A 9,687-nucleotide genomic window follows, 5' to 3' on the forward strand; every position below is an offset into this window, starting at 1 on the left:
GCAAAACCCCTTATGTCCAGTATGAAGTTAGAGCAACTCTACATAGCAAAGTTTATCCAATGGAGTTGAAACTTTGCAGGAGTGCCTAATACCTCAAATGAGGACGGCTTGCCAAAAATGGGATTTGTGGGACTTGATTTGCCCACACTCTCTTTGGAAGGAACATATCTGGTCATTTGGTGATGTTTTCAAGTTTACAAAGCTAAACTTGTCCAATGGAGCTCAAACTTGGTGAAACCCCTTGTTTTAGCATCAAACACAATCCTGTTAAGTTGCATAGCCAGTGCTGGTGTGCAACCACCCCAAACCACTTTCGAGCACCTTCTGACAGTTGTGTAAAACCCCTCCTAACCTTAGCTAAACCCAATCCCTTTCATCCAAAGTCATAGATTAGGTGGCTGACATCAATGCCCAACTCCAGTCAAGTGGCCCCTCTCTGGTTCAAAGTAGATAAACCAAAATCTCCAATTTAAGCTTTAGCCCAAGGCTGACACCACCTGTTTCCTCATCTCTCTTTGACCAGCCGAGGCTCCCACGGGACTCCAACGGCTAGGCATCTCCAAGCTAGTGCCCAAGACATGCTAGACACGTCCAAGGAACCCCGGAGTGCGCCAGCATGACGTGGCATGCCAAAGCTTTGCTCTGGCGTGCTACAGAGAGCAATCGAGGTGGGGGCGACTCCCTCGGCCAGTTCCAGCCTCCCCGCGGTGTCTCTCTCTCCCCCGACAACCCCTCTGCATCAGACAGACCTCAAGGCCCCTCCTTTCCCGCGCTAAGAGTCGGTGCGACGCATGCCCGCATGCACCAGAAGCGCCAAAGGAGAGCGGACACGATAGATCGCCTCTCCTCTCTCCCTCTCTCTCGCAGTGAGTCCTGGAGGTCCAAAACCTCGTCCTGAGACCGTGGTCTCGACCCCAGCCTCTCTCTGCACCTCCATGCACGGCATGGTGGATCAGCGGCGCTCCCGAGTCGGATCACCATCGCGGGCCTATAAGTAGCCCCTCCCCTCGCTCCAGAACCCCTCGGTCCACCTGGCCAAGACCTCAATCACCTAGCTAGCTACCCCATTGAGCAAGTAGAGCCTCGATGCTCGAGATCGACCAAGGCCCCTCCGGCTCGGAGCTCCGGTTGATCTCCGGCGACACGTCGGCTCTCACGTACCTCGGCCCACCAGAGCACTCCCCGTGACACCAGGAAGCTTTCCCCCTCTTCCCCGAGCAGTTCTGTGCCCGTAGCTGCCACCTCCACCTTCACCCGAAACCCCTCCGCCGCGGCTGCCTTCTCGCCGGTGAACCAGAGCCCCTCCACCGTTGACTCAACCACCAACAGGTAGGCGACGACGAGTCAGACCCATTCATGTCGTCGTTAAGGCCCGAGGACGTCGGTAGCCACGCCGGCATGCTCCTCCTCCTCTCTGGCCAGAGGTAGGAGACGACCCCGACAAGTGTGCCCCACCTGTCGGTGGCCCATGTCTCCCTCCCTTGCTGCCCGCAGCAACTGACTGCAGGGGCCCCCACGTCAGGTTCAAACCTGATGACGCGCGCGCTTGAGCAGGCTGGTTGACTGGCCAGTGTGCCGGCCCAGTCCCAGGCGGAGCCAGGCCAGGGGTTCTAGCCCTTTTTCTTTTTTATTTCAAACTTGATTTTAAATGATTTTTGTAAAAAGATTTCACCAGTGAAATAATATGATTCTTCCACTATTATTTTTGTAAAAGTGTGTAGTATTTAATAGAACCATTGGATGAATTTTTGCAACAACTATTTTGTTTTATAATAATAAAAGGGTTAATGTGGAATACTTTTGCTTCTATTATATTGATTTTAAAAACATTCTTTCCCTAAAACCAGAGACAAATATTTTTAAATAACAATATGGATTTATCAGAATTAAACAACATCTTTAAAGTGACTTGGTGATCTGTTTTGGAGTGAGATACTTATTGCTTTTATTTATTACGACGATAGAAAATCCGTGTGACGAAGGAGTTGGACTTGAAGACCTCGAAAACCCCGAATACCTAGCTGACCAAGGCAAGCAGCCCTTTGACCATGTTTTGAACATATGTTATATTGCATGCTAGTAGAGAAAACATTCCATTGCATGTGATCATAAGTATCAGTAAATCATCAAAGTGATGTCATCGATGGCTCCTACGGAGCACTTGCATTCTAAGCATGATCCTACCACCTATGATGGTCACGCTAATATCATGTTGAAAAGTAAAGCTAAGCATAGTAGCATGAGCACGATGTTGTTATAAAAATCAAAGGTTTATGAAAACCTCGTCGGGTGCCACTAATGACCGAGGGTGATGATGAGTTAGGTGGCCACTTTTGGTGAAGTGGTGTGCCTGGTATTTGTGTGAGTATGGTTTCGAAAATGGGAATAGATTTATGATGTATCGACCGGCCCAACCATACATGTACGACCATGTTACCCCTTTATGGGATAGGGCTTTGTTGAGTACTCTGGTCGGTGCTAGCAAAGAGCCACATTACTAGTGGCGGGAGTGAGGTGTGGTCACTCTCGTGATGGGGTCATGCCAGGTAGGGCGACTATGCCGTTTTTACATGTGCAAGGCACACCGTTGGTCCCCGCATGGTTGATATCATCCAGATTCGGTGCTCGTAAGACGTACAACATGTGGGCTGGGTACCAATCGGGTGAACTACTTTGTCTAGTATTGTCAGGGGAAAGGCACTGATCGGGTACTTACGTCGGGTATGTTATATACCGCGAGTCATTGATGACACGGAAGTTTCCCGGATCTTGTGGGTCCAGCGTACTACCTCTACAGAGTGTAAAACTATTCGAATAGCCGTGTCCACGGTCAAGGACAGTTGGGTGGTGCTTCTTAAACTACGTCCAGTCGTTTCCGCATAAACCAAGTGTGTGAGTATGTGGTAAATGGTGTTCTATGAAACAGTTGATATGACCAAGTTTGGTGACTTGGCATATAGGGTGAACCCGGAGTGTTCACCCCTTGACAGATATGTTGATATGTGTAACCTGTTCTTCAAAGTAACATTTAACTTATGTTGCACATCCATGATCATGTTTACTTACAATCAAGATGTTATCCACCAAAGATGCATATTACTTGTCATCCTTCACTTGCATTGTTCATATCATGGGCTGTTTGCGAGTACATTCAAAAGTACTCATTGGCTTGCCACTGGTTATATTATTGACCAGACATGGAAGGACCGGAGTTTGGAGAAGAGTACATCTTCGGAGACGGCCCTGCGAACTAGGACGCTTCCCAGTCAGAATGCCTGTTGGTGTAGGCTGATGGCATGGGCACCTGCTTAGCCCTATGATTTCCGCTACTAGTTATATCCGTGTGATTTGGCCTATAGGCCCTACCTTGTGAACTTGACCATTCGGTCACGTGATGTAATAATTCTGTACTTGGATGTAAGACTCTCAATATTCAGTATTTGTGTGTTCGGTGAGCATTGATCTCTGGGCTCACTGAGCACTTTCATTCGGCAATCTCGACTCATAAGTCGGGGTCCCCACAGAGATTGTATTAGAGCCATCCTGACTATAGGAAGCCTTAGGTAGCATGGACGATAGCCGAGACGATTAGTGCACCTAGCCTTTATCCCTGAGATTTTCTGCACCTACTAAAACTTTCTAACCCTCTCCCCTACATCTTGTAGATGGACGCCGTACCTGAGATGCTTCTGTAGAAGTGTCAAGTACGACGCACGCCCATCTTCCTGTACCAAGAGCACTGGGTCAACACCGGCACCTAGGAATATCACGAGGATGTGATACTGAAGGCTAATGACTCCCCCACTACTTAGTTCTTTGAAGGACCATAGATGGAGGATCTGATGTTGGTAGTGGAGACAGCCGCACGAGAGGCGCTCATGCGTCTCCGTGACATCCTTCCCAAGATGGCTAACGAGCCAGCTACTCGTCACCTACCTTTTATTAATGAAGGGATAGACGGGAGTTGGACACTCAAGCCACTAAGGTTTCATACCTACTTCAGTCTCTCCTCCGACACTTTGACGCACCTTTTGATCAAGGAGTCAACGAAGATTTGCCAAGAACTGCATCAAGTCAAGGACCTACTTCTCTTGGAGAAGATGAAAACCCGCAAGGTTAAGCACGAAGGAGCACCCGGAGGGCGATCAACCATTGCCTTCCGAGGAGGAGTACCACCGCTTCAGGCCACTCCTATTCAGAGTCACCGCCTGATCGCGAAAGAGTACACTGAGCTCCTCACTGCCTCGCCAACTAAGAGACGCCGTGATGGACCACTTCTTTCTCCTACTCCTCTGAAGGAGGAAAGCACCAATGAAGATGAAGACGAAGGCCCTGCGGAACCCATCTCTGAGACCGAGCAGTCCGTCGCTTAGGATTACGGCTTAGGCAATTAGGAGTCTCCCCAAGCGTAATGAGTTCATGTATCGGTTCATGCAAACTATGCGTGTTGTGTAAGCATGTTTGATACAAGCCGCATTTCTGCCTTAGGCAGCTTGCAAGGGACAACATCACTTGTTTTAATCTAATGCATTAGATTTTTCCAAAAATCTTTGGCTTAAAAATCTCACACTAGCACGACACCAAACCCCCTTAATAGAGCATCATCCCTTATGATTCCTGCAGTTCGGCATATTGACATGTCTACTCCCCTGACAGGATGGTGATTTCAACTCCCACCAACACCTTCGGAAACCCCGGCTCTGCCTCTTAAGGTTAGCAACAGGGAACCGGAGGGGACGCTCAAGCTGGAGATAACCGCGAGCAGCAGCAAGACGATATTCCATCGCCACCGCCTCCTCCAGAAAGCTTGACTATGGCTCAGTTCCTTCAAGCGCTCCGCGAGGAACGTCAAGCCAGTAATGGCGCTATCCAGCTGCTGGCCCAAGCCTTCATGAACAACCTGCCACAGAACGGGAATGGCAACAGTCGCTCTACTATATCCGAGTTTATGCGGACTACGCCACCCATATTCACGGAGACGACTGAACCATTGGATGCCGATGATTGAATCCGTACTATCGAAGACCTCCTCGCACAGGTCAAATGCACTGATGATCGTGAGAAAGTCCTTTATGCTTCTCACTATCTCGGAGGCACGGTCAAATCTTGGTGGGATGGGTTCCCGATCATGCGAGCAGGACAAGTCATCACTTGGGCAATGTTCAAGGAAGGATTCCGCGCTGCTCACATTCCTCCTAGAATGATGACCATTAAGAAGCGGGAATTACAAGCATTAAGGTAAGGCGGTGGATCCGTCAAGGAGTATTTGCAGAAGTTCAACCTCCTGTCAAGATATGCACCAGAGGACGTCAACACTGAGGCCGCAAAAGTGGAACGCGTTATGGAAGGACTGTGCAATCCCACAGACAAGAGCGCCAGAAATTGACACGTTGAAAGAGGCTGGGCTTGCGTTGGTTTTTCCCTTGAAGAGGAAAGGGTGATGCAGCACAGGAGCAGTAAGTATTTCCCTCAGTTTGAGAACCAATATATCGATCCAGAAGGAGGGACTCATCAAGTCCAGAGTATCTGCGCAAACACCAACAAGCTTGCACCCAACGCTTCAAAGGGGTTGTCAATCCCTTCAAGATTGTTTGCAAAGTGAGATCTGAAGGCGGAAAGTGCAACGAAGTAAAAAGTGTAAGGCTAAAAATATGGTGTGGAGTAGACCCTGGGGGCCATAGTGTTCACTAGAGGGTTCTCTCAAAATAGCAAGTATTACGGTAGGTAAACAAATTACTGTCGAGCAATTGATTGAACCGCGCAAAGTCATGACGATATCTAAGGCAATGATCATACATATATGCATCACGTCCGAGACAACTAGACAAATACTTTCTGCATCTACTACTATTACTCCACACATCGACCGCTATCCAGCATGCATCTAGTGTATTGAGTTCATGACGAACAGAGTACGCTTTAAGCAAGATGACAAGATGTAGAGGGATAATCTCAAACCAATGATGAAAACCCCATCTTTTTACCCTTGATGGCAACAACACGATGCGTGCCTCGCTAGCCCTTCTGTCATTGGGTGAGGTCACCGCACAGTATGAACCCAAAACCAAGCACTTCTCCCATTGCAAGAATCATTGATCTAGTTGGCCAGACAAAACCCACAACTCGAAGAGAATTACAAGGATATGAAATCATGCATAAGAGAGATCAGAAGAAACTCAAATAAGATTCATAGATAATCTGATCATAAATCCGCAATTCATCGGATCTCGACAAACACACCGCAAAAGAATATTACATCAGTCAGATCTCCATGAAGATCATGGAGAACTTTGTATTGAAGATCCAAGAGAGAGAAGAAGCCATCTAGTTACTAGCTATGCACCCGTAGGTCTATGGTGAACTACTCACGCATCATCGAAGAGGTCATGGTGTTCATGAAGAAGCCCTCCGTGTCCGAATCCCCCCTCCGACAGGGCACCAGAACGTGCCCCAGATAGGATCTTGCGGAGACAGAAGCTTGCGGCAGCAGAAAAGTACTTTCGATGATCTCCTGATTTTTTTGGGATTTTTAGGGAATATATAGGCGCAGCCCCTAGGTTAGGGGACGCTCAGGGGGTCCACAAGCCTGGATGGCGCGGCCTCCCCCTGGCCGTAGGGTGGGGGCTTGTGGGGCCCCTAGGGCTCCCGTGCCTTGGCTCCCAAGCTCCCCGATCTTCTTCCGTTCCAGAAAAAATCTGTTCGGGGATTTTCTTCCATTTGGACTCCGTTTCAAAATCTCCTCTGAAAGGGGTCAAAAACATGGAAAAAACAGGAACTGGCACTTGGCACTGAGTTAATAAATTAGTCCTAAAAATAAATAAAAGGCATGCAAAACATCCAAAGTTTGACAAGATAATAGCATGAAACCATCAAAAATTATAGATACGTTGGAGACGTATCAAGCATCCCCAAGCTCAACTCCTGCTCGTCCTCGAGTAGGGAAGTGATAAAGAATGAATTTTTGATGTGGAATGCTACCTAGCATAGTTGTCCTTTGCTACTTATTTCACGTGACATGAATGTTTAGATCCATAAGATTCAAAGCAATAGTTTGCTATTGACATGAAAACAATAATACTTCAAGAAAACTAGCAAGGTAATCATGAACTTTCAAAATAACAAGGCTAAAGAAAGTTATCCCTACAAAATCATATAGTCTGGCTATGCTCCATCATCCTCACACAACTAATGTAAATCATGCACAACCCCGGAATTTGCCAAGTAATTGTTTTCGCACTCTTACTTTCTCAAACTTTTTATAACTATCACGGAATACATGAGCGCGAGCCATGGATATAGCACTATAGGTGGAACAGAGTTTGGTGGTGGTTGTGAGACAAAATAGGAGGAGATGGTCACACTGACTCGGCGTATCAATAGGCTATGGAGACGCCCATTAATAGATATCAATTTGAATGAGTAGGGATTGCCATACAAGAGATGCACTAGAGTTATAAGTATGTGAAAGCTCAAAAGGAAAACTAGTGGGTGTGCATCCAATTTGCTTGCTCGCGAAGACCTAGGGCAATGGAGGAAGCCCATTATTGGAATATACAAGCCAAGTTATGAAATGAAGATTACCACTAGCATATGGTAGTGACAAAGCAAGAAGCTATCAATCATGAAGAACATGGTGCTAACACGAAGCACAAGTGTGGAAAAAGATAGTAGCATTGTCCCTTCTCTCTTTTTCTCTTTTTTTCATTTGGGCTCTTAGGCCTCTTTTTTCTTTTCTCTTTCTTTTCTTTTCTCTCTTTTTTTGGGGCTCTTTGGCCTCTTTTTTTTATTTCCTCACATAGGACAATGCTCTAATAATGATGATCATCACACTTTTATTTACTCACAGCTCAAAGATCACAATGATTATGACTCCGTAGGAAATGCCTCCGGCAGTGAACCGGGATGTGCAACGATCTAGCATGGCGTATGACGTTGAAACATCTCGCTAGCTATCTTACGATCATGCAATGGCAATATGAGAGTGATGGCACAAGCCATGAGACGGAACGGTGGTAGTTGAATGGTAATATATCTCGGAATGGCTATGAAAATGCCATAGTAGGTAGATATGGTGGCTGTTTTGAGAAAGGAATTTGGTGGGTTTGTGCACCGGCGAGCATTGCGCGGCACTAGAGAGGCTAGGAATGGTGGAAGGTGAAAGTGCATCTATACCATGGACTCACATTAGTCATGAAGAACTCACATACTTATTGCGAAATTTTATAATAGTAATCTAAACAAAGTGCTAAACGCATTCTCCGAGGGGAAGGGTTGGTAGGTGTAAACCATCGTGTGATCCCGACCTCAACACAAAGGATGACAAGCAATAGATCAATTATGCTCTGACTTCCTAACATAGCGGTTCACCATACGTGCATGCTACGGGAATCACTAACTCCAACACAAGTATTTCTAGATTCACAACACCCTACTAACATAACTCTCAATATTACCGAATCCATGTCTCAAAACTAATTGAGAGGAATCGAAACTTCTCTTTCTACTCAATGCACATGAAGATGGAGGTTTTTGGATCCTCTTTGGGTACCTAGAACATTTGGGACTACTTTCATAGCATAAGCCAACTACCAAATCACGCACCACCATGCTCTAAAGATATAAGTGAAGCACAAGACCAAAAGTATCTAGCTCAAAAGTTATAAGTGAAGCACTAGAGCAAAAGTATCTAGCTCAAAAGATATAAGTGAAGCACTATGAGCATTCTAGCAAAATCACGATGAGTGCATGTCTCTCTCTCAAAAAGGTGTGTAGCAAGGATGATTGTGACACAACAAAAAGAAAAGACTCCTATGATACAAGATGCTCCAAGCAAAACACATATCATGTGGTGAATAAAAATATAGCTCCAAGTAATGTTACCGATGGATTGAAGACGAAAGAGGGGATGCCTTCCCGAGGCATCCCCAAGCTTAGGGTTTTTGGTATCCCTGAATTTGGCTTGGGATGCCTTGGGCATCCCCAATCTTGAGCTCTTTCCACTCCTTATCTCTTTGTCCATGAGAACATCACCCAAAACTTGAAAACTTCACAACACAAAACTTAAATAGAACTTGTGATAACATTAGTACAAGAAAACAAACTACCACTTCTTTTGGTACTGTAGCAACTTGAATTCCATCTATATTGATGATGGGCTACTGTATTCTCACTTTTCCATGTCTAGTACCCCCCGATACTAACCATAGTTTCATCAAAACAAGCAACCAACTCAACAAAAAACAGAATCTGTCAAAAACAGACCAGTCTGTAGCAATTTGTATACTTCGTATACTTCTGATACCTCAAAAAATCTGACAAATTATGAAGGCCTGGGAAAAAAGCATATAAATCAGCAGGAAAAAGAATCAACTCAAAATCTCTTTCTGAATAAAAAGGAAAAATCATCTCGTGAGCGAAAAGTTTCCATCTTTTTCCAGCAGGATAAAACAACCATTGCCAGGACTAGTCATAAAGGCTTTGCTTGGCTCAAACACAAAAAGAAACACAAAAAACACAATCACGATAGAATTATGAAAGTGTGGACACAACAAAATAGAAAGAAAAAGATAAATTCATTTGGTTGCCTCCCAACAAGCGCTATTGTTTAACGCCCTTAGCTAGGCATAAAAGGGATATAATCACGTATCGTCGTCTTTGGTGCTCAAACCATAAGTGGCCCTCATCATG

Source organism: Hordeum vulgare, chromosome 6H (assembly GCF_904849725.1).
Source record: "Hordeum vulgare subsp. vulgare chromosome 6H, MorexV3_pseudomolecules_assembly, whole genome shotgun sequence".
Taxonomy (NCBI): Eukaryota; Viridiplantae; Streptophyta; class Magnoliopsida; order Poales; family Poaceae; genus Hordeum; species Hordeum vulgare.